The 17,089-nt window shown below is 41.4% G+C and overlaps 1 long non-coding RNA gene across 1 annotated transcript; it reads left to right on the top strand.

Annotated features, from left to right (window-relative positions):
• The first annotated feature begins 14,320 nt into the window (after positions 1–14,320).
• Positions 14,321–16,918, top strand: LOC124071069. The gene is made up of 2 exons (XR_006845285.1): positions 14,321–15,079; positions 15,215–16,918. It is a non-coding gene; the product is annotated as an uncharacterized LOC124071069 (long non-coding RNA).
• Positions 16,919–17,089: the final 171 nt, after the last annotated feature.

Here is a 17,089-nt window from a genome sequence, read left to right as displayed (position 1 = left end):
GAGGGAGAGGCAGAGGGAGAATGAGTGGAAGAAGCCATGTTAGCACTAAGCTAAGCTGAACGACAGACAGAACGAGGATCGGGAAAGGAAAGAATCTAGATGATCGTTAATAAACTTTTCCTAAAGTGCTTGTGTACTTATTTGTAAGAACCAACCACAGTAAAAGCTAACACAAAATATGTCGACTGAAGTACACCAATACCACCGAACACCAAACGCTAGCAAGTGAATGAGTAGTGCAAGAACAGGAAGTGACGTAATACGCAATACGTTACCCAACGCAGAGAAGCCACCAGTATGTCAAAGAACTGGCCTCTCCGGACACAGAGAGGGTGCAAGTGTGAAGTTCTGCAGGGGGATGGAATGTGAGTGTTTCACTGCAGGGGGCAACTGCTTTTACAGCTCTGGGGAAGAAGCTGTCCCTAAGTTTGTTTGTCCTTGTTTTAATGTTCCTGTACCGCTTTCCTGATGGAAGCGGTACAAACAGTTCGTTCCCCGGTTGGGTGGGATCTGTAGCAATGTGTCTGGCCTTTTTCTGGACTCGGGCAGTGTAAACTGAGTCCAGATCTGGTAGACTGCAGCCCACAATCCCCTGTGCTGTCCTCACCACCCGGGCTAAGTCCTTCCTGTCCTGTGCTGTGCAACTGCCATACCACACAGTCACACTGAGATACCACACAGTCACACTGAGGACCATGTCCATGTTTCGGCTGGTAAGACACAACTGTTATACTCGTGGTAAGACACTCAGTTCACTGTCATGTTAGAAGAACAAAACATACACATAACAGAAAGGAATGTTCAGTAAATGAAATAGGGGAAACATCACAACTTTTAGCATGTTTGAGTCAAGGTCCAAATAATATTAGTTCAGGACAAACAGGGTGGCATAGTGGTGCGGTGTGGTGGTTAGCACTGTCACCTCACAGCAAGAGGATTCTAAGAAGAATCACTTTATCAGCAGTATATATACCAATATATATACATATTTTTACATACACACACTGAATTTGGCTTTTGCATTTAACCCATCCTTAGTTGAACACACATGCAACACCCAGCAAATTATATGCAATGAAACACACTGGAGCAGTGGGCTGCCACTATCAATTTCAATTCAATTCAGTGTATTTATATAGCGCCAATTCACAGCAAACGTTTTCTCATGACACTTTCCAGTTAGAGCAGGTCTAGACCAAACTCTTTAATTAAATTGTAATACAGAGAGCCCAACATTCCCCATTGAGCAAGCACTTGGCAAAAGTGGCAAGGAGCAGAAACCTCGGAGCAGACCCTGGCTCCTCAAGATGGGCGGCCATCTGCCTTGACTGGTTGGGTTGAGAGAGAGAGAGAGAGAGAGAGAGAGAGAGAGGGAGAGGGGGGTGGGACGTGTGAGAAGGAGCAGACAAGCAGAGATGCATAGCAGCAATAATAATACTAGAAACACTGGAACTGTAGATAATGATAATGAAGTATACAGGAGGTACTACGGTGAATAGCAGTATTAGCAACAGTAATAATGGTAGTAGCTGTACAGAATAGTAACAGAATTAAAATAAATTATGACTAAACAGTAGTAATCGCAGTGAGTTTCGAGCAGGACCGCAACAGGAGCTCTAACCACGATCCATGGGAACCTGCGAGATGAGAAAGCACAAGGACTCCAGGGAAGAAGTTGGGTTAGTGATATGCATTAATGGGACATAAATGTGTGCAGAAGGAGAGGGAGAGGAAGAAAGAGCTCAGTGCGTCATGGGAAGACCGCAGACTAAGTCTAAGTCTATAGCAGCATAACTAGGCGCCAGCCTAGGCCAGCCCTAACTATAAGCTTTATCAGAGCATTTTTTGCATTTGTCACTCCACCAAACCCAAATTTTTCTGGTGGGGGAATCGAATTGGCGATCACTGGCAATCCGATCACAAGCCACTTCTCCAACCTCTAGGCCATGGCTGAGTTCGAGTCCAGGTTTGAGCTCTGTGCTCCTGTGCCTGCATGGGTTTTTCTCCAGGTGTTCCAGCTTCCTTCCACAGTTCCACAAACATGCAGATTATGGTAATTGGTGTGAGTGTGTGCACATGTGTGATTTCTGTCTTTGTGTGTCCGTGTGATTGACTGGTGGTATAGATTGACAAGGGTGCCTGCCTCTCCCCTGGGTGACCCTGCATGGATAAGCATGAATTAGCAAGCAAAAATTAAAAAGTGTTGGTTTTTTTCCACCGTTGTGTGTCTTGTTCAACTGCCATTTTTGGTATTTACTTACTCTGATCACATATGAAGTGATATACACCAATCAGCCACAACATTAAAACCACTCCAAAATCTAAATTCAATTATAATTAATTCACAAACCTCATTCTTAGTCTTTCACACCCAACCTGGAAAGCAGTGCAACCAATTTTAATTTTTACAATATTGTATAGTTTACGATTTCCGCTTTTCCTCCAGCATTTATTTCTTGATTAGATTCAATCAGCTTCTGTCAGTGTGTACGTAAACCCACTCCCAGCTTTAATGACACTCTCTACCTTGTCCTGACATATGGCATTGAAATTGAACATTTAAAAGGTCTTTCTCCAAAATCCTTTTTATCTGACCGTTGTTTAATAACTTTTGCATTTGTATCACTTGACTACAAGTCAATAGGAAAAACAATTCCTACATTAGATGGCTATCTGATAGTGCTCTAGCCAAATTTAAGGAAGTGCCATCAGCATTTACTTCAATATGTTCCAGTACAACAGAACACTACAATATTAAGGAAGAGTCTTATGCTAACTGTAAACAAATTGATAATTTTGTTAATACTGCTGTAAGCTCACAAAGAATCACACTTGACTCTGTTTCCCCACTAAAAACGAAAACTATAAAGCAAAAGAAATTAGTGTCATGGTACGAGATCCGGAAATTAAAGCAAAATGTACAAGACGCAAAAGGAAATGGCATTCCTCCAAACTTCCAGATTCCAGCTTAATCGGGCAAGATTGCCTTAAATAAAACAGGAAGGCCCTACAGAATGTCAGAGCAGTATATTACTCAACATTAATTGAGGAAATAAGAACAACCCTGGATTTCTATTCAGTGCTGTAGCCACTGTCCTCTCTCTTTCTATCTCTCTCTTTCTCACTCTACAAGTTTTTCTTTGACACTGTCAAGTGCTTGCTGCTGGGGGAATAATGGGTATCTCTGGTTTATACCTGTTCTATTTGGAAAGTGTCATGAGATCAAGAATCAAGAGTAAAAAAAAAACTCTTGATACTTGATCTCATGAGATAACATTTGTTCTGAACTGGCAGTATATAAATGAATTGAAAATTTAAATTCATCAGTCATGATGGATAGCACTGCCTGGAAACATAAAGTATTAGAAAAAGTACTTACTTAGAAAATGTATAGAATAAGTTACTAAAATTCTTACTTGACATGAACAATAAATACATGCACACAAAGATGCAAAGCCAGGACTCTGTTTAAAATATTTTCAGTGTTTCAGTGATAAGAATCCCTGCCACCCCCTGGACATAACTGGTATTACTTGGTCAGCTAATGGTATGGCCATTCAAAATATATATCTACATCAAGAATTAACATACAGCTGCATGGTAGAGAGTGGGCTCACTTCATACACTTCATGTTAACAGTGCTAAGCACCACCAAGATGACAATTTATTTCCTTGATAATTTAATTCCTTGGTAATTTATATCTTTTATAAATACCCTTGATAATTTGTAATTATTACTGATGACCAAAATTACTCCTGTACTCTATTTAATTTCATTAACCACTAAATGAAAACACTTTCAACTCTGATTCCTGACTGGATAGTGACCTTAAACATTACTTTCATATCTCAAATCCCACATGCTGTATCCTCTCTGCTACACTGCACAACTTTATACAAGGACACCACCGGTAATTATCTACACCCTATCTCTTCGAAGCCTTGTGACCCAGAGCATACAGATAATGAGCAATTAATGTAAACTGTGGATGCAGGAACTCTTTGTGTAAAAGGTTATGCTGAGAGAAGAGGCTACAAAATAAGTATTATAAGTATTATTTTTATATGCTATATTTTTATGTTATTTACTTGCATATGAACATCAGAAAAATGTTAGAGCAATGTGGGGTTAAAATATTGTGTGATTCTAAGGTACATCACTTTTACAGTGGGTCTTGAGGACCCACATGGGAGCAAAGTTGTAGAAAACTGATGGCTGGGACTCAATGGCTGCTTGAGCAGAGGCTGTACATTGTTGAACCTGCTGCTTTTGATTTCAGCACCCATATTCACAAATTAGAGCAGCAACGCTGCCCAAATGGGCAGTGAGACTCTAGAAATTTGCTGTCTCTCCTGTTTTGGGTCACATGCATGGTTCTCAGCAACACTAGACTAGAAAATAATCTGTGGATATGCACTTTTTATGAATCAATTCAAAATCTGTATCCTCTTACTATGTATAACTGATAATTCATTTTAACATGTGCACAGTTACATATAAAATGTAAAATGCAACAAACATGCATGTAAAAAGTTTTTCCTCAGTTTTTCCTCGCCACTGTCGCCAAGTGCTTCCTCAAGGGGAATGTTGGGTTCTCTGTATTACACAGACCGCTTGTAATAGGCTCTGCAAGCGCCGTGATTGGCCACTCGCAGTCTCGCGAGCAAACACGTGAACAGATGCTTTCCTTTCCCCTTCACATACTGGGACATTTTATTATCCCGGTTACAAAACGCACTCGAGAAATCAAAGAACATGATTCTCACAGTGCTTGTCGGCTTGTCCAGGTTGATGTAGACCCTGTTCAGCAGGTAGATGATGGCATCGTCCACTCCAAGGCGGGGCTGGTAAGCAAAATAAAGGGGATCCTGAAGTGGTGGACCATGTGCCAGAGCTGTTCCAGGATGAGTCTTACCAGGGTCTTCATGATGTGTGACGTCAGAGCCACAGGCCTGTAGTCCTTGGGGTCACTGGGACACGGCGTCTTCGGGACAGGAACGAGGCATGATGTCTTCCACACCACGGGGACCCTCTGAAGACTCAGACTCAGGTTGAAGACATGATGAAGTACTCCGCTTAGTTGGGGGGCACAGGCTTTCAGGACCCTGGGGCTCACACCATCTGGTCCTGCAGCTTTGTCTGCACGGAGTCTCTGCAGCTGTCTTCTCACCTGCTCAGCTGTGAAGGTCATCGTTGAAGTGGTGGGTGGGGGAGGAGTGCACGTGGTACCCAGGTAAGAGTGGTCCACCCAGGATTCTGGGGACAAGGTGTGAGCGAGGCCATCCAGATGGAATGTGGGGGGATGGAGAGAGGCTGTGGTGGCTAGTTGCTGCAACGTCGTTTGAAGCGTGAATTGGGGTCCCTGTGTCGAATCTGTTAAAGAACTGATTCAGCTCATTCGCCCGTTCCACACAGCCATCAACTCCTCCTCCGCTGTTTGGCCCATAACCTCTGATGGTCCTCATGCCACTCCTCACCTCTCTGATGTTGTTCTGCTGGAGTTTCCACTCCAGCTTCCTCTGGTACCTCTCCTTTGCCTCCCTGATCTTTAATCTCAGGGTTCGCTGAATAGCTCTCACCTCCTCCCTATTGCCTTTACATTCCCTCTTTGGTAGGACAGTTCACAAACTGAGTGAAAGTGGGGAGTGTTTTGTCCAGGTTAGTATGATGAACAATGCGGGCAGCGAGGAGTTGCATCACCGCACTGAAAAGTGTGGTTCAAAATTCTCATTCTGAAAGCTGTTGTATACTTTATAAAGATAGGGTTCTTTGATGCTGACTGGCTGTTTAGTCATGACTCTGTGGCTCTAAAGCTCTTACCGTTAAGGTTTCAACAAAAAAGATCCCAAAAGCTGAACCCTCAAGACCAAGAGTTAACTGAAAGCAGAGTCATTACTGATAAATTTAGGTGAATTTGAGCATTTACAAAATCTTCTGGAGTTAATAACAATGGGTTTCTGACTGGACAGACTGGACAGATTTCCCATTACGACTGGTGCAGCAGGTGAGTACGTGGCCTCTCAGGAGAACCTGGTGGTCTCACAGAGACTGGGGAGAGCGGGCATGGACAGAGTTGGTGAACCTGAGCACAGTAAACAAGAGATTAGTGTCTCGAAAACATACGGTGGCAAAACCGCAAGAGACTATGGACTATGACACTAGAACAATCTGACAAAGTTGAGTAGTCTGGGGCAGTCCTTTAAAGTCAGCCGACAGAGGGTGTAGATGATTGCTTCCCATGGCAAACAGGTGTGCAGGAGAGTGGAGAGCAAGCAGGTAAGATGGGGTAGCCCAGCTTCACTCTGGATTGCACATACCCACATTGGAGGGGAAAAGTTGTCCAATCACTTTGTTTATATGTGATGAGCAATCTTCTAATATTCAGACAATCATCTCTCCAGATGAAACAAATCACCTAACCAAACTTCAAGCACGTCTGAAAAACATTTCAATTTTCTACTTCTAAATTCAGACAAAACTGAAGTTATTGTTCTGGGCCCTACACACCTTAGAAACAAATTATCCAATGATATAACAATACTAGAAGGCTTAGCCTTGGCCTCAAGCTCTAGGAGTCCATGTCCTTTAACTCACACATAACACACATTTCAAAAACTGCATTCTTTCACTTCTGCAATATTTGTGGTTCCTAGAGTCTTCAAAAATAGATTGGGAGCCAGAGCTTTTAGTTATCAAGCTTCTCTACTGTATAATCATCTTCCGGTTTCGGTCCGGGAGGCAGACACCCAGTCTACAGTTAAGAGTAGACTTAAAACATTCCTTTTTGATAAAGCTTATAGTTAGGGCTGGCCTAGGCTGGCCCCTGGTTATGCTGCTATAGGCTTAGACCGCTGGGGGATCTCCCACGATGCACTGAGCTCTCTCTTCCTTTCCCTCTCTTTCTGCACACATTTATGTCCCATTAATGCAAGTTACTAACTCAACTTCTTCCCCGGAGTCCTTGTGCTTTCTTGTCTCGCAGGTTCCCATGGATTCAATGGGATTGAGTCAGTAAAGGCTGGTACTTCTACAATATCGAAAAGACAGGAGAAGAATGAAAAAGCAATTGAAGTAGAAAGGAAGAAGACATCGTTTCCTTGATGAGATTTGGTCATACTGGTCTAAATAGTACATTACTGATTATAAAGAAGCATGCTACAGGGTAAGTGAATTCTGCGGAGTACAGGAAACACTGGAGCATGTATTCTTAAAATGTCCAAGGTACCAGCAACAGAGACAAACTCAAAACAATATTCCAGAGCAACCAGATGACTCTACATATATGAGAATTCTTGCAAAAGAATTCAGGTGATGTGGGATTGTTGGAATGACCACAATTACGGTTGGATGGTACAGCAAAAACAACTAGAAAATTTCACAAGAAATTTTGAGTGTGCCACTCGCCAGGATTCTATTGCCGGGACCCTGCCTGCGCACGTCTTTCGATACACATGTGTTTTTCATGTGCATCTTGTAAAGCGAAAACTGAAATAAGTCAATTAGAGACTTGAACATGCTTTTCCTCACCATGCCAGTCGATTTGATGTATAATTTGTATGGGTTGCTAGTGCTAGTTAGCTCTGTAATGATTTTGAGGCTTTTATTTTGAAAATAAGTGTGTGTCTGTGTAAGAGTGTCTGTGTGTCTGGGTGGGTTGGAAACAATCACTGACATGTCTGATAATAGGATTGAGGCATTTATTTTGAAAATCTATATCTCTGCCAATTCCTGTTATTGGTGGGGTGTTTATACTTTGAAAATCATTGTGTGTCTGTGTGAGTGTGCTGTGTGTGGGCTGGAAACATTCCTTGGTAGCTCTCAAAACATGTTTGAAGCGTTTATTTTAAAAATCTCTGTGACAGCCACTTCCTGTAGTTCGAAAGGGGCTTTTAGTTTGGAAATCTGTGTGTGTGTGTGCGTGTGTGTGCGTGTGGTCATATATGCATGTTGTTGTGTGTGTATCTTATTAATATACACTGGGTGTCCGTTGGCCTCCATGTATTAGTAGTAGGAGCAGCCATTTTGTGTGCTGACTATATGAGCACCTGTGCACGTTACCATAGAAACAGGCCCCCTCCCTGGCTGAAAGGGAAGGAGAGTCACAGAGCAGAGGGAGAGAGAGAGAGAGAGAGCAGAGAGAGAGCTTATATTTTGAAAATCTGTGTGTGTGTGTTTGTGCGTGTGGACATATATGCATGTCGTCGTGTGTGTATCTTATTCATATACACTGGGTGTTCATTGGGCTCCATGTAGTAGTAGTGGGAGCAGCCATTTTGTGTGCTGACTACAACTGTGTTTCAATATGAATAGCTGCAAGTCAGTTGAGCAGCTGCGCACGTTACCATGGAAGCAGGCCCCCTCCTCGCCCCAGCCCCTCCCTTCCCTGTCAGCCAAGGAGGCTCTCCTAGGTAAAAGAGAGAGAATCCTCGATCGCCCCAGAGAAAAAGGTAGCTAGAAAAACGCCTTCTTCTTGTGACCAAACGAAAGGTCGCAGGGCAAAAATTCTTCTTGTCTACTAATGTCATGTCGAATTTCATCTTTCCTTGTCAAAGTATATGTTCGTACGAGCAGGATAGAAACGCCTCGGTTTTCGGGATCGGCATCGAAAAGCTCGACCGAATTTAACAAGGGCGTGAATGAGAGGAGGGAGGCGCGCTCCCTGCACTTGAGGAGCTCCTGACCAAATACCGTTAGTGACACGGCAATGAGTGGCACGCCATCTTACCCGGGACGAAAATCCCTACATTTTCATGTATAATTTGTGCATGTGCAATACACACTACGGCCACAGACAAAAGTTGTTCACCTTTATTCAGCTGTTTTTCAGAAGCTGAAAGTTAGAGTGTGTGACGTCATCACCGCTTGGCGGGAAAAAAAAATTCGTCGCTCCAAGATTTTCATAAAACTTAAACTGCTCCAGCTGGAAAACCCAAAAAAATTGAAACACAAATGTATTGGACAAAATTTAGCCCCAACCCTCTTTACCCGTTTAAACTTTGAATGATGTCTCTAGGTGAAACTATGGCAGAGCTAGAGGGCGACAAAGAGAGCAATGTTTTGCGATTTTTTTGTTTTTTTTCTCTCTCTCTTTTTCATTCATCGTCTATGTCCCTCGCCCATCGGTTTTTCGCGATTTTCTCGAGAACCGTTTGTCGGATCAGAACCAAAAGTCATAGCACACTATTCCCGATATGGCCACACGTCTGGTAAAAGTGTCAGGACACTCACGCAAAAGCTGCGGAACTAGTTACGCGCCAAAATTTTGTCCGGAAGAAGGAAAATAAAAATAAGAAGAAGTATGAGCAATAGTAATAGTGGAACAATGAGCTTTGGCTTTGTATTAAGCCCCATTCTAGTGCTATTGCCCCACTAATAATAATGGTAGCAGCTGTACAGAGTAGTAATAGAATTAAAACAGATTATGACTAAACAGTAGTAATCGCAGTAGGTTTCAAGCAGGAATGCAGCAGGAGATCCAACCACAATCCATAGGAACCTGCGAGACAAGAAAGCACAAGGACTCCAGGGAAGAAGTTGAGTTAGTAACTTGCATTAATGGGAATAAATGTGTGCAGAAGGAGAGGGAGAGGAAGAAAGAGCTCAGTGTCATGGGAGGTCCCCCCTCAGTCTAAGCTTATAGCAGCATAACTAGGGGCCAGCCTAGGCCAGCCCTAACTATAAGCTTTATCAAACAGGAAAATTTTTAGTCTATTCTTAAATGTATGAAGGGTGTCCGCCTCCCGGGCTTAAACCGGAAGATGGTTCCATACTAGAGGAGCTTGATAACTAAAGGCTCTGGTTCCCAATCTACTTTTGAGGACTCTAGGAACCACAAGAAGCCCTGCATTTTGGGAACACAAAACTCTGGTGGTGTTACAGAAATTTCATTTCTGCCTGTAGTGAGTTAAGCAAAGGAAAACACAACAAATCCGGAAGATAGCATACACCACAATGTTTTAATCTCTATAGAGAGGAGGCAACACACAGAACCACACGGCAGCAAGCAGTTCAGAGTTGTGCCCCACTGGTTGACGACTTCATCCCATTTTATACTTTCTGATGTGTCTCTGGTTCTTTGTTTGGAGCTTCAAAGACATTCCTTCACAAGTTCAAGGAAAAACGGACAGGATGTTATAACTGTTAGTACCCCAAATCAGGTTTATCTCTTGTGAGATGAAGATCTCTTTCTCCCCTCTGCTTTACCCAGGATGTTATTTATAACGGGGCTATAACAGTCAGTTCACCAAGTCATTACTTGGTCACTATAACACTACACAACTAAAGCTAAAGATTAACTACATTAAGTATGGGGTAAAAGTAAACATTATGTCATTGTTACTACAAAGCATACACAATTTCCATCACAGTGGGATAATAGGGAACTATCAACTCTTTAAGATAGGATGGCGCCTGACCGTTCAGGGCTTTATATGTAAGGAGGAGAATTTTAAAATCTATTCTGAATTTTGCAGGTAGCCAATATAGAGAAACCAGTACAGGATAAATATGATCTCTCATGCTGGTTCTTGTGAGTAATCTTGTTGCAGCATTCTGGATTAGCTAGAGAGTCTTTATAGATTTATTGGGGCAGCCTGATAGAAGGGAGTAACAATAATAATACAGCAGCATTATCAGTGCAATAGGCAGAGTCATAGAAGATTCTGGATCCAGCAACATGCTCCGGAAGTGCTGAGAAAAGAGGAAGCACAGGAGCTCTAGGGGAGAGGGCGAGTTAGTGCTGTACCGGTGATGGGACATGATGAGCGAGTCCCCGTACTCTGAAAGCCCAGCAATCTAAATCTATAGCAACATAACTAGGGGTTGGTCCAGGCAGAGCCTGAACAGTCCTAACTATAGGCTTTGTCAGAAAGGAAGATTTTAAGTCTACTCTTAAACATAGAGGCTGGTAATTGGTTCCACAGCAGAGGAGCTTGATAACTGAAGGCCCAGACTCCATATCTACATTTGGAGATTTGTGGTATTACCAGTAAGTCTGAATCTAAGGAATGCAGCACCCTAGAGGACTGTATGGTTCAATGAGATCAATGATATATGATGGTGCCAGACCATGCATGGCTTTGTAGGTTAGGAGGAGGATCGTAAATTCTTTCAATTTTACTGGAAGCCAAAGAGGCCAGCACAGGAGAGTTATAGTAGCCCAGCTGGGAGGTAACAAAAGCATCACTTCCATAGAAGCTTCTCAGCAGCATCTAACGAAAGGACATGCCTTATTTTTGCAATGTTACGAAGGTGGAAGTACGCATGCGTGTGTTGAAAGACAAGTCCTAATCAAAGCTAACACCCCGGTTCTTTACAATGGTGCTAGAGGCAGGAGCTAGTCCGTTATGAAAGGCTATATCATTAGCTAAAGATTGTCTTAGGTGTGTCGGACCAACTAGCAGAACCTCAGTTTTGTCTGAGTTCAACAGAAAGTTGTGGGTCATCCAGGATGTAATATCTGCAGCACAGGATTGCAGTTGTGTTAGCTGATTGCTTTCATCTGGCTTCATTGATAAATACAATTGGCTGTCATCAGCATAACAGTGAAAATTTATAGATCACATTGCCTAGTGGGAGCATATAGATTGGGAATAGGATTGGGCCAAGCACAGAACCTTGAGAACACTATGGCTAACCTTAGTGTATATGGACGAGTTGTGATTTACATGTACAAAGTGATGTCTGTCTGACTTGAACCAGCTTAAAGCGGTTACCAATTTGATTTTCCAGTCTCTGTAAAAGGAATCTGGTGGTCAGCAGTATCAGATGCAGCACTGAGATCCAGAAGGACAAGTACTAAAATACAACCCTGGTCAGAGGCCATTGACAGGTCGTTGGTGACTTTTATCAGTGTGGTCTCTGTGCTGTGATGTTCCCTAAAAACCTGACTGGAAGACTTCAAATAGGCTGTTATTATAGAGATAGTGAGGGTCTGCTGGGAACGTCTGGCGGAACCCTCGGAACCGTCAGAGGGGTTTTCAACTCACACCTCCGGGAGAACTTTGACCAGATTCCGATGAATATTTTACAAGATGCACATTTTTTAGGATTTTTAGTGCAATTCTAGGAAAGGTAGGGATTGTTGATGTGTGTGAAAAAGTGTGTACAAAAAATGTGATTTACAGCACATCATCTGTAGGAACGCTGTTACCTGAAACTAAGCTCTGAAAGATTTGTCCTGAATGATCTCACAAAAAGCATCCTCACTTCAGATAACAAAAAGGAGTCTTATGAGAACAGCCAAACAACGCATGCACATTTGGCAAGTATAAGAGTGGTTTCACACAATAAGAAGGACAAAAGGCTTAATAATGAAATCCGTCCTTTGAGAGCTATACCTGCTTATCCTGGAGGATCATGGGATAAGAAGAAGAAGAAGAAGAATCAGCTTTATTGGCAGCATATATATTTTTACATACACACACTGAATTCATCTTCTGTATTACATGCAGTGAAACACACACAAGACTAGTGAGCAGCATCAAGCACCCGGGGAGCATATTGGGGGGTTAAGTGCCTTGCTCAAGAGCACATCAGCCGGCTAATGGATGGGGGGGGGGGGGCATTTTTCGCATTAATCACTCCACAACATCCAAATTTTTCCATAAGCAAGTTTGGATGGCACAAAAATCATGCTGATGAGACACAGGGCTAACATGTATAGACAGGCAAGCATTCATGCTCATTAATATTATAGGATGATTCCAATAGTTAGTATTGTCACTTCATAGGTGGTCAGTGCTGCCAGTGGCAGTGCTGTGTGGAGGTACTGCTGCCACCACAGACATATGAATCACTCTATTACTTTGATGACAGTAATTTATTTATATGCAGTGTAATGACTGTCAGAGCTAACTGATTGAAGAAAACAGTGTAATCTAAAGCACAGTTTTTAGTTCATTTATCTATGCTGTGTAAATATGAAAGAGTAATGATTGATTCCACTGTTTGGACTGTTACTGAGGAATTAAATTAAATTATAAAATAAATACAGTAATTCAGTGACATCAAACAGTTTAACTTGTTCACATATAAAAATACCATAAGTGGGAACAAGTTACTGTATTGTATGTGCCAAGTCAAGTGCTAAGTCCAAAACTTTGAGTTTTGAGTTCTAAACAACAACAACAACTGTAGTCTGGATAAAATGAAAGAAAGAATTATCCATTGTTACACTTCTGTTCTGGTTGGGTTGCTGGTCACTCTGGCCTTTGTATAAACAAACCAAGAGAAGTACACACAAGGTTATAGACCAACAGGTAACTTATTCATACTGTCTTCCTGCATCACTATGACCCACATGAAGAAATCAAATTCTAATAACTGACAGAAGCTTTTGCAGCACTTTAATGCTTCTTGATGTGTATGTTTACGTTCTTTGGTGTTATGAAGAAATAACTGATTATAGGTATTATTAGACTGAACTCAATTGCATGTTATGAATAATGACTAACAGGTAGAGATAGGCAGAAAAGGAGGCACCTAGCACAGTAATGACTTGAGGATTATTGTCACACACTGTTTAAATTGACAGTACACAAATAGAGGATGCAAACACAACAGTTTTCACAGGTTTTGACCATTTAATTCGATAAAATACCCGTACCCGTAACACTAACCATGTGTTACCATGGTTACCAAATGACTTGTATAAATATGTACATAGCTTATACAGGTCAATTATAAAAGTTTTGCTTGACAGCAGATTGTGAGCTGCCTTTTCAAATGGTCTTGGTCTGGTTGTTTGGCCTGCACCTGGGTTTTGATTGACAACTTTCACACTGAACCCAAATGAACCGTTCTAACCAGAGTTTGTTTTCTGTGTGAAAGCACCCCTCATTTTTCTTGAAGCTGTGCTATATGTTTATGTAATAAAAGTAGATTTTACATTTAAATCGCATTTTTTTAGCTAGTTTTTAGTTTTTTAGTTAGTTGCATGAGTCTTTATGTGAACACAGTCTTTTATCAGGGTAGATGGGACCTCATGTTTAAAAATGTCTATTTTCAGATTTGTTTGTCCTGTTGTCAGTTTTTCTCACTGGTTAAAGACATCATTAAATAATGCTGCGACAGTTGACAAGGCAGTCTGATCATGATCATTAATGATGGCACACAGAAAGTCAGAGAAGCATGATCTAGTGCAGGGGTGTCCAAACTACGGCCCGCGGGCCAACTGCGGCCCGCGGTCCATTTTTAATTGGCCCGCAAGAATTCTTTTAAATAGAATAGAATATGGCCCACACTTCAACTTTTGCCTGAGTGTATTGCACTTCTCCATTTTAACACCAGGGGGAGGTACTGTTGATCAAGGGCCTTCAAGGCAGTTGCTCCAGCAAAAAAGACACTAATCAGAGAAGAAATTTATCCCAAATTACTCAACATGGCAGAACCACAGAAGCGAAAGGTAGAGAGTGAGTGCAGACAATTTCAGACACGGGTGAGTATTTCTTCAAAGAATTTCAGGGGAAGTGTGTCTGTTTGATCTGCACTGAAACTGTGGCAGTTATGAAAGAGTATAACGTACGACGTCATTATGAGACAAAACATCGGGCCTATGCATCCTACACTGGTGCTGAGCGAGGGCAGAAAGTAAAGCAAATGGTAGGTAACCTGCAGGGTCAGCAACAGTATTTTTTTGTGCTCAAAAAGTCCAAGAAAAGGCTACAATAGCCAGCTATGAGGTCGCCGAACTCATCGCAAGACATGGCAAGCCTTTTTCAGATGGAGACTTAAAACACTGTCTCGTTAAAGTCGCCGAAACTATGTGCCTGGAAAAAGTGCAGGAGTTCAACAACGTTAGCATGTCCAGAAATACAATTGTGCGACGCATTGAAGACTTGTCAGCCAACATTAAACTGCAACTGTCTGATAAAGCTTGTGCTTTTGATTTTTACTCCATCGCATGCGATGAGAGCACTGATGCCACAGACACCGCACAGCTGCTAATTTTTTTGCTGCTCGATCTTAAAAGTCTAAAAGGCACAACAACGGGTATGGATATTTTTGAAGCTGTGTCAGACTTCGATCCAAAGCGCAGCATCACTGCTCCCACTGAGTGCAATGCCGTTCCCACTTTAGGTGAGTAAAATGTATTCCACAGTACCCGTGTGTTAGCATGCATGTGCAACAAATATCAATAATGCGCATCAATTCTGTCGCTACCCTGCTTTTGCGCACCACTTTATTATATGCGTTTTTCTTGTTAACACACAGAGTACACACCGCTGTGCACAGTGCACACACTGCACACGCAAAGTCAGCTGATCTCATCTGATGAAGATTTGCTCCTTGATCAAGTGAATTTGTCCGGATTTTTGGCACGAGTGGCGTCGGATCAGCACCGCAGCTGGATGGCCCAATTTACATACCCAGCGTAGCTGATATTCACCAGAATAATTTACTAAAATTATATGTACTCCTGTTATTAAGTCCAGTTCAGTCTGTTAATGTTGTTTCCGTTTCAGACGAACGTTAATAGGTGTGTTGCTAACCCTAATAACTTAAATAACAAGCTTGAAATTTAGCCGTTCCATTTTCCACTTCATTGTTTTTTCTCTGTACTGTAAAGCTTCTGTCTAAATCTGAGGCTGCTGTTCTGAGAATGAGCTTTTTCTGAATAAATCAGTTAAGAAAGCTGTGATGAAGGCAGTTTTGTTTTTAATTATATTCAACAATTTAACATATTTGCCCACTTTTAATTGATTTTTCTAACTTTAATACACTAAAGTTAAGGCTATATACCTAATTTCTAGTATGTGGCCCAGCCCCTTCTATATTTTTATGCATGTGGCCCTCAGTGAAAAAAGTTTGGACACCCCTGATCTAGTGTTACCAGTTTGCTTCAGCAGTGCCCTTGAAGTGCAAGACAGTTAACCCTTAGTTTTTGAAATATTTTCTGTGTTTTACCATGTTACACAGTATATGTAATATGGTGAATTTGTGTATTGAGCAGCAAGTGGGGCCCATAGATGTAATCAAACACCGGGAACAACCTTAAAGTCTGAGCATTGATTTATTTATCAAAATAATTAAATTAATGCTAACTGAACTGAACTGGAGATTGTTTTTGTGGCATAAAATAAATACAGACAGAAATATGAAACAGCTTTATAGCAAAATTAACTAATGTTGACAAAAGCTAAACAGAATGTTGTAATAGAATTGAAGATTAATCAGAAATTGTGACTGTACAGAAATGGCAAAATTATGCATTACAGATGCAATGCATTTGTACAGCCGTTAAAAAAACAAACAGCTCTATCTATATTTCCAATTAAACAGTTAAGAAATCTGACAATAATTTGAACTGAGCTTTACCTTTTGCCAAGAAGTGCAATGAATGATTAGCTCTATATGCTCATATACAACAATCCTTTTAATGACTGTGCCAGCACAGAAACATTCTAAGACAAGTGCCAAATAAGACTCAACCTCAAATTGTCATATATATCATGACAGCTGTAGAGGTACTTTTACTATCATTGGTCTTTGAAAAAGGAACTGCATTGTGAGGAAAATGTTTTTTTTATTTCCTGGGCTTTAGTCAAACTAGACATCTACTAATTGAGTGATCAGAGCCAAAGATATTTCTGTTTAGTTTCAAGACTAAATTGTGTACAACATGGAGTCTTGATAAAATGACAGAACTCAACCAATCCCAACTGTATAGCCTTTAAGTATTTAGCAATTCAGCTTCGGTAAACAACTAAGAAAAGTTCCAGTCTGATGCTCTTCCTAAAAATGCAGTCACATAAAACCATTCTGTGAAATGCAGTTCAAGACTGGGAATGCTAGAAACAGAGATGGAAATTACCTTGAAAACCTGAAGAAAATGGACCCCGTGGAAATCGCAGGAATAACAGGATCAAGATATATAACAAATTTCATGTTTTACAGTACCAGCCGAAAGGACACTTATACAAAAATAGTCAACATATTTATTAACATGGGTATTGTGCTTTTTTTGCTGTCCCACAATGATTTCACACAACCATCAATACCAGATCAGAACCTGTAACAGACTTAAACACCAGGACCATTTTTACAGATCCACCAACTTCATCTAAAATGATTGCATACCAGAAGAGA

This window comes from Scatophagus argus, chromosome 14 (assembly GCF_020382885.2).
Source record: "Scatophagus argus isolate fScaArg1 chromosome 14, fScaArg1.pri, whole genome shotgun sequence".
Taxonomy (NCBI): Eukaryota; Metazoa; Chordata; class Actinopteri; family Scatophagidae; genus Scatophagus; species Scatophagus argus.
This window is presented reverse-complemented; position numbering and strand designations above follow the sequence as displayed.